Source organism: Morchella sextelata (assembly GCF_020137385.1).
Source record: "Morchella sextelata strain SCLS chromosome Unknown scls_14, whole genome shotgun sequence".
In the NCBI taxonomy this organism is placed as follows: domain Eukaryota; kingdom Fungi; phylum Ascomycota; class Pezizomycetes; order Pezizales; family Morchellaceae; genus Morchella; species Morchella sextelata.
The window spans coordinates 1,737,921-1,746,558 of NW_025408629.1; positions in this window are offsets into that span (position 1 = coordinate 1,737,921).

Sequence of the window (8,638 nt, forward strand, 5' to 3'; positions counted from 1 at the left end):
CCGACCGATAGGTAGTATCTGTAGCGGGTGGTATTGGGGGTGCAAGTGGAGCATTGTCCTCAACGGGTGCTCCCTCAGGGGTAACAGCTTGGACAGCAGTCTGTTGGGTTCGGGCAGCAGCAAGATCTCGTTCAAACATTCTTCTTGCCCTCTCAGCCTCCGCTTCTACCTCTTGTAAATCCGTTGCATATTGAGCAAGACCATGTTGGCACTGTTGGAGAAGCGCATAGAATTCGGCTCCAACAACTTCATCGACCTATGGGTGCGCTTGAAAAAAGGTTCGGAGGTTATTGTTGAGTTGTTGATAATCAATAGGTGCATGTTCCGACATTGTAAACTATGGTATTGTATTGGTTGGCGATAGAGGACGCAACCTACGTATCACGGGGACTATAGGCGATGGACTATGATGCCAAGGAATACAACCGAAGCGAGAACGTAGTAGAAGAGATTCGTGACTATGGACTATGAGGTGGTTCAATCCTGATCCGAGATCCAAGATGAGCCCTATGACGTAGCGTAGAACAAAAGTAATATTCGTGGAATAAATACAGAGAGAGAGAGAGAATCTTATATTGCTTAGAAGCCGAAGCTTATCGCACACCTAACTACCCGACTACAACCTCCACCGACTAACCCGAAGAAAAAAACAAAGTACAAAAACTAACTACCGCAGCTACGAGAACTACGTACATGATAAGAAAAAACAGCGCACGAAGAGGGCGCGAATAACAAGTGGTACAGGTAAGCAGAATCTAAGCGACAACAAAGAAACCTTCCCGCAGTAAGAAAGAACCCCAAACTTCTCCGTCAACTACATATAAGCGAGCACGATCCTAAACATGGTGTTCAACCGAAACGGTATCATTACCAACGTCTCCGGTGTCATATCTGTGGACGAACCTTAACAGGACTGGGAAACCACGCGCACAAAGGCAGGAAAGGCCAACCGCAACAGCGTCAGGTGTGAAAGCGAGGGGGGGTGGGTCGAATGTGGGTCCTCGGGCATCTGGTTGTCAGGCAGCGAGGAGTTGAGGAGTGGTGACCGGTAGGTCAGATAAGAATGGGTGGGGTCGTCGGTCCCAGGAGCAACGGCTAAAGACTGTGCCCGAGTCGTGTTTGAAGTGGTGTCCTCTGGAGGGGACATGCAAAGAGGGTTGAGTCTGAGACTCAGTATGTATGGGGGTCGCAATCGAAAGTGCCGACCGTATTGTGTTGAGGGGTGGTCTCGGAGACCGGTTGGGTTGGGGTGAGGGGAGCGGGCCGCCTCGGGTAAGAATGGGTTGCCTGGTTAAGGCCGATAGAGAGTGGTAAGGTCACGGGACCTCGGGTAAAAAATTTGACGATAGTTTCGCGACCGAAGGGTCGCTAACTTCGCGGGCTGTCGAGCGCTTTGGCAGTAGGTTCTCGCTGACTGGAGATTACTGACAGTGTGCGTACCCGACGTGTGGGATCACTCGTGCGATGAGTGAAAATAAGGAGGGGCGAAGACGGCTTTCGAGAGTAGCCGTTATTTTGGCGAGGGGTGAACGGTGGACGCATCCCGTGAGGGCACCGAACGAACAAAGAAGGGGGGTGTCGAGCGAGGGAAGTTCAGGGACCGAAGCAATTCGAGAATCAGTATAACTCCATCTCGGGGGGGAAGAAATCCATCGCGAGCCAGAGGCGAGCGAATGAATACAGAAGAAGAAGAGGAAACTTATATTGCTTTGAAGTACAAGACTTATCGCACGCCAAACCGACCGCCTAAAAACAAAACCGAACCGAGACGAAAGGAAAAACAACGACCAACAAACACAAACACAAACAAAATAAAACAAAGCAAGAACAAGAACAAAACGAACACGAACAAAGACAAGAAGATTCAAGAGCAACACACGACCCAGAAACCCAACGACAAGGAGAAATAACATATCTCAGCGGACTCGGGCGCTGGATCCATCAAAGAGACAAATAAACAAAATAAAAGGTAAAAAGGAAACTACCCTTCCTAATCCCGTCCCTAATCATTTTCTTCCATCCCCTCCTCCAGGTCCGCCTCCGCCTCCGCCGACTCGTACCATTTCGAGAGTTGAGATTTCTTTGCAAAGTGTAGGATAAGGTCCGTATCCAGGTTTGTGAACATCCAGTTTTCCCAGGTCATCGCTCCGGGAATTTTTTCAATCAGGGGGGCGCGGATTCGAGCCCACGCTGGGCATTCCATAAGTATATGTTTCGCTGAGTTTTCCATACCACATTGGCATGGTTCGAGGTCTGTATGTGCTGCGTGTTTATCGATTCGGGTGGTTTGGCATCGGATTCGAAAAACTTTCTTTGCTTCTGTAAGGGTGAGTTTTGCGATCTTGGGAGGGGGGCGGAATTCCCCCCGATGGTGGTAGTTAGGTATTGGTTGTGTATTCCATTCTTTTAGCAGGTGGTCGCGTGATAGTTTGTTTTGGTTCCACTTGTCTCTCATGTTTCCGGGGGTTTGGTATGGAAGTAAGAGGGAGGCAATTCGGTGTAGGCCTGTCCCTTTGATATTTGCCTCTCTGTATGGGAGCAGCTCGATCAGGGATTCGTTATTGGGATGGGTTGCGTTGGTGCAGAGTATTCTGGTTCCGTACTTTCTTGAACGGTATGTCAGAAGGTGTTCTAGGAGGGGTAGGCCTGCTTCTCGGAGGAGTTTAGCTCTCTTGGTCCATCGTGGTAGGCCAATGATGACCCGGGCAGCTTCATTGTATAGTGGTTCGAGGGATCTTATAATGGGGTCTGCACCAGTCCACCAAGCCTCGGATCCGTAGAGCAGGCTTGGAAGGAAGCCTTGTGTTATTAGGTGGTGGATTGTCTTAACGGTTATGCCTGGCAGGCGGGCAGTGTTCCGGATTTGGTGAAGGGCTTTAAGGCCTTTTGCGATTGCTGCTTCGATATGGGGCCGGAAAGAGAGGGTCGGATCTGTCCAGACTCCTATATATTTCAGCCTCTCCTTGGGGTATGTAGTGGTGTTGTTAATTTTGACTGGAAGTCGTGGTTGTTGTATGGATGATGTGGTGGGGCGGAAGAAGATCAGGTCAGATTTATCCGGATCGTATTTAATTTGGAGTGGCTCGGCTTTTATTAGTCTTTCTCTCATGCGTTCCTCCATTCTTTTGATTATGAAGCCTGGTGTTTTGGATATTTGCACCAGCGCATCATCATCGATGTATGTAGTGTCCATCTCTTTCGGGCTGCTTGTTGGGTCCAGAATTACTCCGGCATAGATCATAAATAGCACCGGGGACATGAGGCTGCCTTGCGGTACTCCAGATTCGTAGGGCTGTGGTTCCTCTAGCTCGTGGTTAAATTGGAATTGTAGTTTTCTGCCGGTGTTGAATTCCTTGCACTATTCTGTTAGATAGGTGGGGAATTTTTGCTGGTGCATGATTTCTGCGAGGAGTAGGTGGTCTACACAGTTGAATGCTCCCTGGATATCGTTGGTTAGGATCGCTGGTCTGTCCCGCCGGGCGACTCCAGTGCTGTTTTTCAGTAGTAGGTTTTGTTGTATTGGTGTTAGGGTTCTTAAGAGGGCGTCGATTGCTGAGATGGTTGGTCTCCCCCCAAATTGATTCGCGGTGAGTGTGCCTAAGATTTCCCCGGAGGTGCAAAGTCTTTGAGCCACTATTTTCTCCAGGATTTTGCTGAAGCATTGTAGAAGGGATATGGGCCGGTAGGCTTTTGCTTCGTGATAGTTTGCTTTGCCGGGTTTCGGGATCGGGATGCATTTTGCTATTTTCCATTCCGCTGGGTGTACTCCGTGCCGAAGCCTAGCGGAGAACATTTCTTGGATCAGAGTTGTGTTTGCCTTGATTATTGCTTTGATAAAGGTATAGGGAATGCCATCTGGGCCGGTCGCCGAGTGCACTGGGCAGGAGTCAATTGCTTTTTTGAGTTCTTCGGGGGTGACTATGTCAAAAGTGTCGCGAAGGTCAAAAGAGGGGGGTCTAATGTTTAGGGGGGGGTGGTCGGGGGACGTCCGTTTTGTGGGGAAGAGTTGGGCTCTTAGAGCTTGGCATTTCCCCGCAAACGTTTCTTCACCTTGTATGGTTGGTATGATTGTGTCTCTTCTCCTTCCTACATTTAGGATCCTCCAGACCTCACTACCTTTCGCTTCATTCATCGTCTTTTCCCGCTGGTCCGCTTTTGCCTTCCGGATCATGACTGTCCATTCTCTGCATGCCTTCCGGTGCTCGTCCAAATGGTTGGGTTTCCTCGTATTTCTCGCCTTCCTCTCTGCCGAGTTTACCCTTGCCTTCATTTGTTTCATTTCATCTGACCACCAGGAGTTGGCTCTTACCCCCTCCTTCGAGAATGGCGTTACTATATTGATTGTTGACTTGACCAGTTCTAGGAAGAATTCGACTGTTTGTTCCGTGTGTTCCTTCGTTTCCCATGCCTCTGCAGGGAGGGAAAGGTTCGATATGTGGTTTTCCAATAGCTTCCAGTCTGTTTGTCGCCACATTCGTCTTGGTACAAAGGGTGGTTTTCCCAGGTGTAGATGGACGGAGGTTCTCCCGTGGTCTGAGCCCGCTCCGTAGGGTTCAGTGCTCCATCGTAGGTTGTGGTCAAGTATTGGGCCTTTTACAAATGTAAGGTCGATGATCGTGGGCCTTTTCCCTCTGTCTCTAGGGAAATGCGTGTAGACTCCTGGTTCATTCAGGAGGGTCAGTTTCTGTCGGGTTATCCATTGTTTTAGCCGTGCACCGTTGGCGCGGTCTGCTCGGATGTTGTTCCTGTATTCATGTGAGGTTACTCCATACCACATTTGATGGTGGCAGTTGAAGTCTCCCATTACTAGGCAATTGTCGAGGGTTTGGATTGTTTTTGCTATTTGGGCGAAGGGGCCACTTCGGCCTGGGGAGTATATGTTTAGGATTTGGGTTCTCTTGTTCTGGATTTCTACCGTAATCGATACTATGAAATTATCATGTGTATAGTGGTGTTTTGGTTTAAGGTTGGTGTGTTTGCGGACATATGTTGCGCATTTTGTATTGGTGTTAGTGGCTGTAAAGAGGTAGAAGAGGTTTGATTCTGGTGGATAACCCTCTGTTGAGGTCCATGGTTCTTGTAATAATAGAAAAAATATGCTAGAGTCTGTTTCCGCTTCCTCCACCGCCGCCTTGGTGGTTAGTTCGCTCCGTGCACAGTTAAGTTGGTGTGCGAGCGCGGTGGTTCGGGGTCTAGGCCTTATTCGTCATGTGTTGGTCGTCTTCGGGAACGGGTGTGGCTCCGACCGGGGCGGTAGCTGGTACTTGGATTATTGGAAGCAACTCTTGGACGGGTGCGGCAGGTGGGTCTTGAGCGGGTGGGGCGTTTTCCTTTCCTTTGTTGAGGAATCGGCGTTTGACCCTTTCGGGGCATGCTGGGTCGGAGGCCTTATGGATTCCTTTGCAGTTCAGACATCTGATTGGGGTGTGGGTGCATTTATAACCTCCCTGGCATTCATTGCATGGGTGGAAGCTGGTGAGGTGATCTCCGGCACAGTGGCCGCATTTCCCATTGTTCTTGCATTTCTCCTGGCGGTGGCCGTATTCGAGGCATTTCGCACACTGGGTGTCTGGGAAGGTTGGGAGGAAGGCCTCGATGTAGCAGCTTCGGTTAAAAAGAGATAGGAATTTAACTCCTAGTGTTTCCGTTGTGATTTGTCCTGGGAGCGCGATGACCATTGATGAGTGGGTTTTCTCCATTCGAGTCTCTGCTCTGGAGATCCAGCGGAGAGCCTGGGCAAGTTGGAAGTTCTCTCCATAGTTGCTTCTGATTTCAGATGCTACCAATTGTCCTGCCTCGATGCCTTCCCCGACCGTTGTGGGGATTCCGTGGAGAAGGAATTTTGACCATTTGGAGTTTGCGCGGATATTGGCGACCGGTACTTGTAGGGTGAGGAGGGCCTCCTCAATTTCTTTCGCATATTCCATTGCCTTCGTTGTGGGGGTAATGAATTTTGTTTCCAGGATGAAGTTGTCCTTGGCTGTTCTCCTTGCTGAGATGAAGTGGCAGGATTCGTCCTGGATTCTTGCGTTGACCAGGGTCCTGATCTCGGAGGGGTTGACGTCGGATGGGGCAGTGGTTTCAACAATGATTTCTCTGTTGATTTTGGTGTACTCTGGTTTAAAGATGGGATCCGCTTTTGGCTTTGCAGGCTTCTTTCTTTCGACCACCTGGAATTTCTGAGCAGGGACGGCTGCCGAGGCCACGGCGGCCCAAGTGCCTGCTTTCCATCCACGGGGTGGGGCTTGTTGGGGAGGTGCGGGTGGGGGGGCCTGAGGAGCTGCCTGTGGCGCTGCTTGGGGGACTGTTTGGGGGACTGTTTGGGGGACCGCTGGAGGGGCCGTTCTTTGTCTCTGTTGCGGTTGTTGTGGTTGTTGCTGTTGCTGTTGTTGCTGCGGTTGGGGTTTGTTGAGGAGAGAATGGATCGCCGAATGCATGTTGGTGATCATCATTGTCTGTGCCTCGATTTGGTGTTTCAGTGTTTCCACTGTTCTCCGGAGTGTAATCGATTGCTCTTCGAGGATTTCAATCCTGTCGGAGGGTGGGCAGATCCGGCTGGTTGCATGTCTAATGGCCCAGGTGATGTAGTTTAGGTCTGTCTGGGTGTGGGTAGTATGGGGAACAGTGCTCGGATAGAGATAGTCAATTCTCGGTTGATAGGGGTCGTTGTAGTCAGATTCTGTTGCGAAGGTCGAGGAAAATTTCTGTTCCTGTGTTCCGGATGGGGTTGGGTCGGGATCCTGAGTGTTCCTGTTCTGTGGGGGGGCTGTCCCTTGTGGGGAAGATTGAGTGAAAAAGGACTGGAGTGAAGCTTGCTGCGACATGACTGAATGTCCGGTTCTTCTGGCGGCGTAGATTGATGTTTCGGATAAGTTTCTTTTTCTTCCTTTCGGGAGGTCAAGACTGGAGAATTCTTCACTAGAAGCCAGTTTTCGTAGAGTTTCTTTCGCTTAGAGCAACAAACGCGACCATACAGTCAGGAACGAGGAGGCTCAGCCTGGTATGGTATACCAGGGTAAACCAAAGTAATGAGAAGTAAAAGGTAGAGCAAGTAAAGTATACGATAATGAAATGTTTTTCGAAGCGAGATTTATTATCAGCAAGTTTTGCGAGCCTTAGCGAGCCGAATGAATACAGAAGAAGAAGAAGAAGAAACTTATATTGCTTTGAAGTACAAGACTTATCGCACACCGACCCAACCGCCTAAAACACGAACCGAACAAAAGAAAGAAAAACAACAAACTCAAACACAAACGAACAAGAACAAGAACAAAACAAGCACAAGCGAGCACAAACAATAACAAGGAAATTCCAGAATAACACTCAACCGGAAAACCCAACGACAAGGAGAAATAACATATCTCAGCGGACTCGAGCGCTGGATCCATCAAAAACAGAAAATAAAGAACAAATTTTTAAAGAGTAAAAGGAACCTGCCCTTCCTAGTCCCGTCCCTAATCATTTTCTTCCATCCCCTCTTCCAGGTCCGCCTCCGCTTCCGCCGACTCGTACCATTTCGAGAGTTGAGATTGTTTTGCAAATTGTAGGATGAGGTCCGTTCTCAGGTTTGTAAACATCCAGTTTTCCCAGGTCATCGCTCCGGGGATCTTCTCTATCAGAGGGGTGCGGATTCGAGCCCACGCTGGGCATTCCATAAGTATATGTTTCGCTGAGTTTTCCATACCATACTGGCATGGTTCGGGGTCTGTATGTACTGCATGTTTGTCGATTCGGGTGGTTTGGCACCGGATTCGAAATACTTTTTTTGCTTCCGTAAGGGTGAGTTTCGCTATCTTGGGAGGGGGGCGGAGTTCCCCCCGATGATGGTAGTTCGGTATTGATTGTGTGTTCCATTCTTCCAACAGGTGATCACGTAGTAGTTTATTTTGGTTCCACTTGTCTCTCGCATTTCCGGGAGTCTGGTATGGGAGTAGTAGGGAGGCGATTCGGTGTAAGCCTGTTCCTTTGATATTTGCTTCTCTGTATGGGAGGAGCTCGATCAGAGATTTGTTGTTGGGGTGGGTTGCGTCGGTGCAGAGTATTCTAGTTCCGTACTTTCTTGAGCGATATGTCAGGAGATGTTCTAAGGGGGGTAGGCCTGCTTCTCGGAGGAGTTTAGTTCTTTTGGTCCATCGTGGTAGGCCGGTGATGATCCGGGCCGCTTCATTATATAGTGGTTCGAGGGATCTTATAATGTGGTCTGCGCCGGTTCACCAAGCCTCGGATCCGTAGAGTAGACTTGGAAGGAAGCCTTGTGTTATGATATGATGGATTGTTTTAACCGTTATTCCTGGCAAGCGGGCGGTGTATCGAATCTGGTGGAGGGCTTTAAGGCCTTTTGCAATCGCTGCTTCGATGTGGGGCCGGAAGGAGAGGGTCGGATCTATCCAGACTCCTACATATTTCAGCCTCTCCTTGGGGTGTATGTTGGTATTGTTAATTTTGGCCGGAAGTCGTGGTTGTTGTGTGGATGACGTGGTGGGCCGGGAGAAGATCAGGTCGGATTTATCCGGGTCGTACTTAATTTGGAGTGACTCAGCTTTTATTAGTCTCTCTCTCATTCGTTCCTCCATTCTCTTGATTGTGAAGCCTGGTGTTTTGGATATTTGCACCAGCGCATCGTCATCGATATATGTGG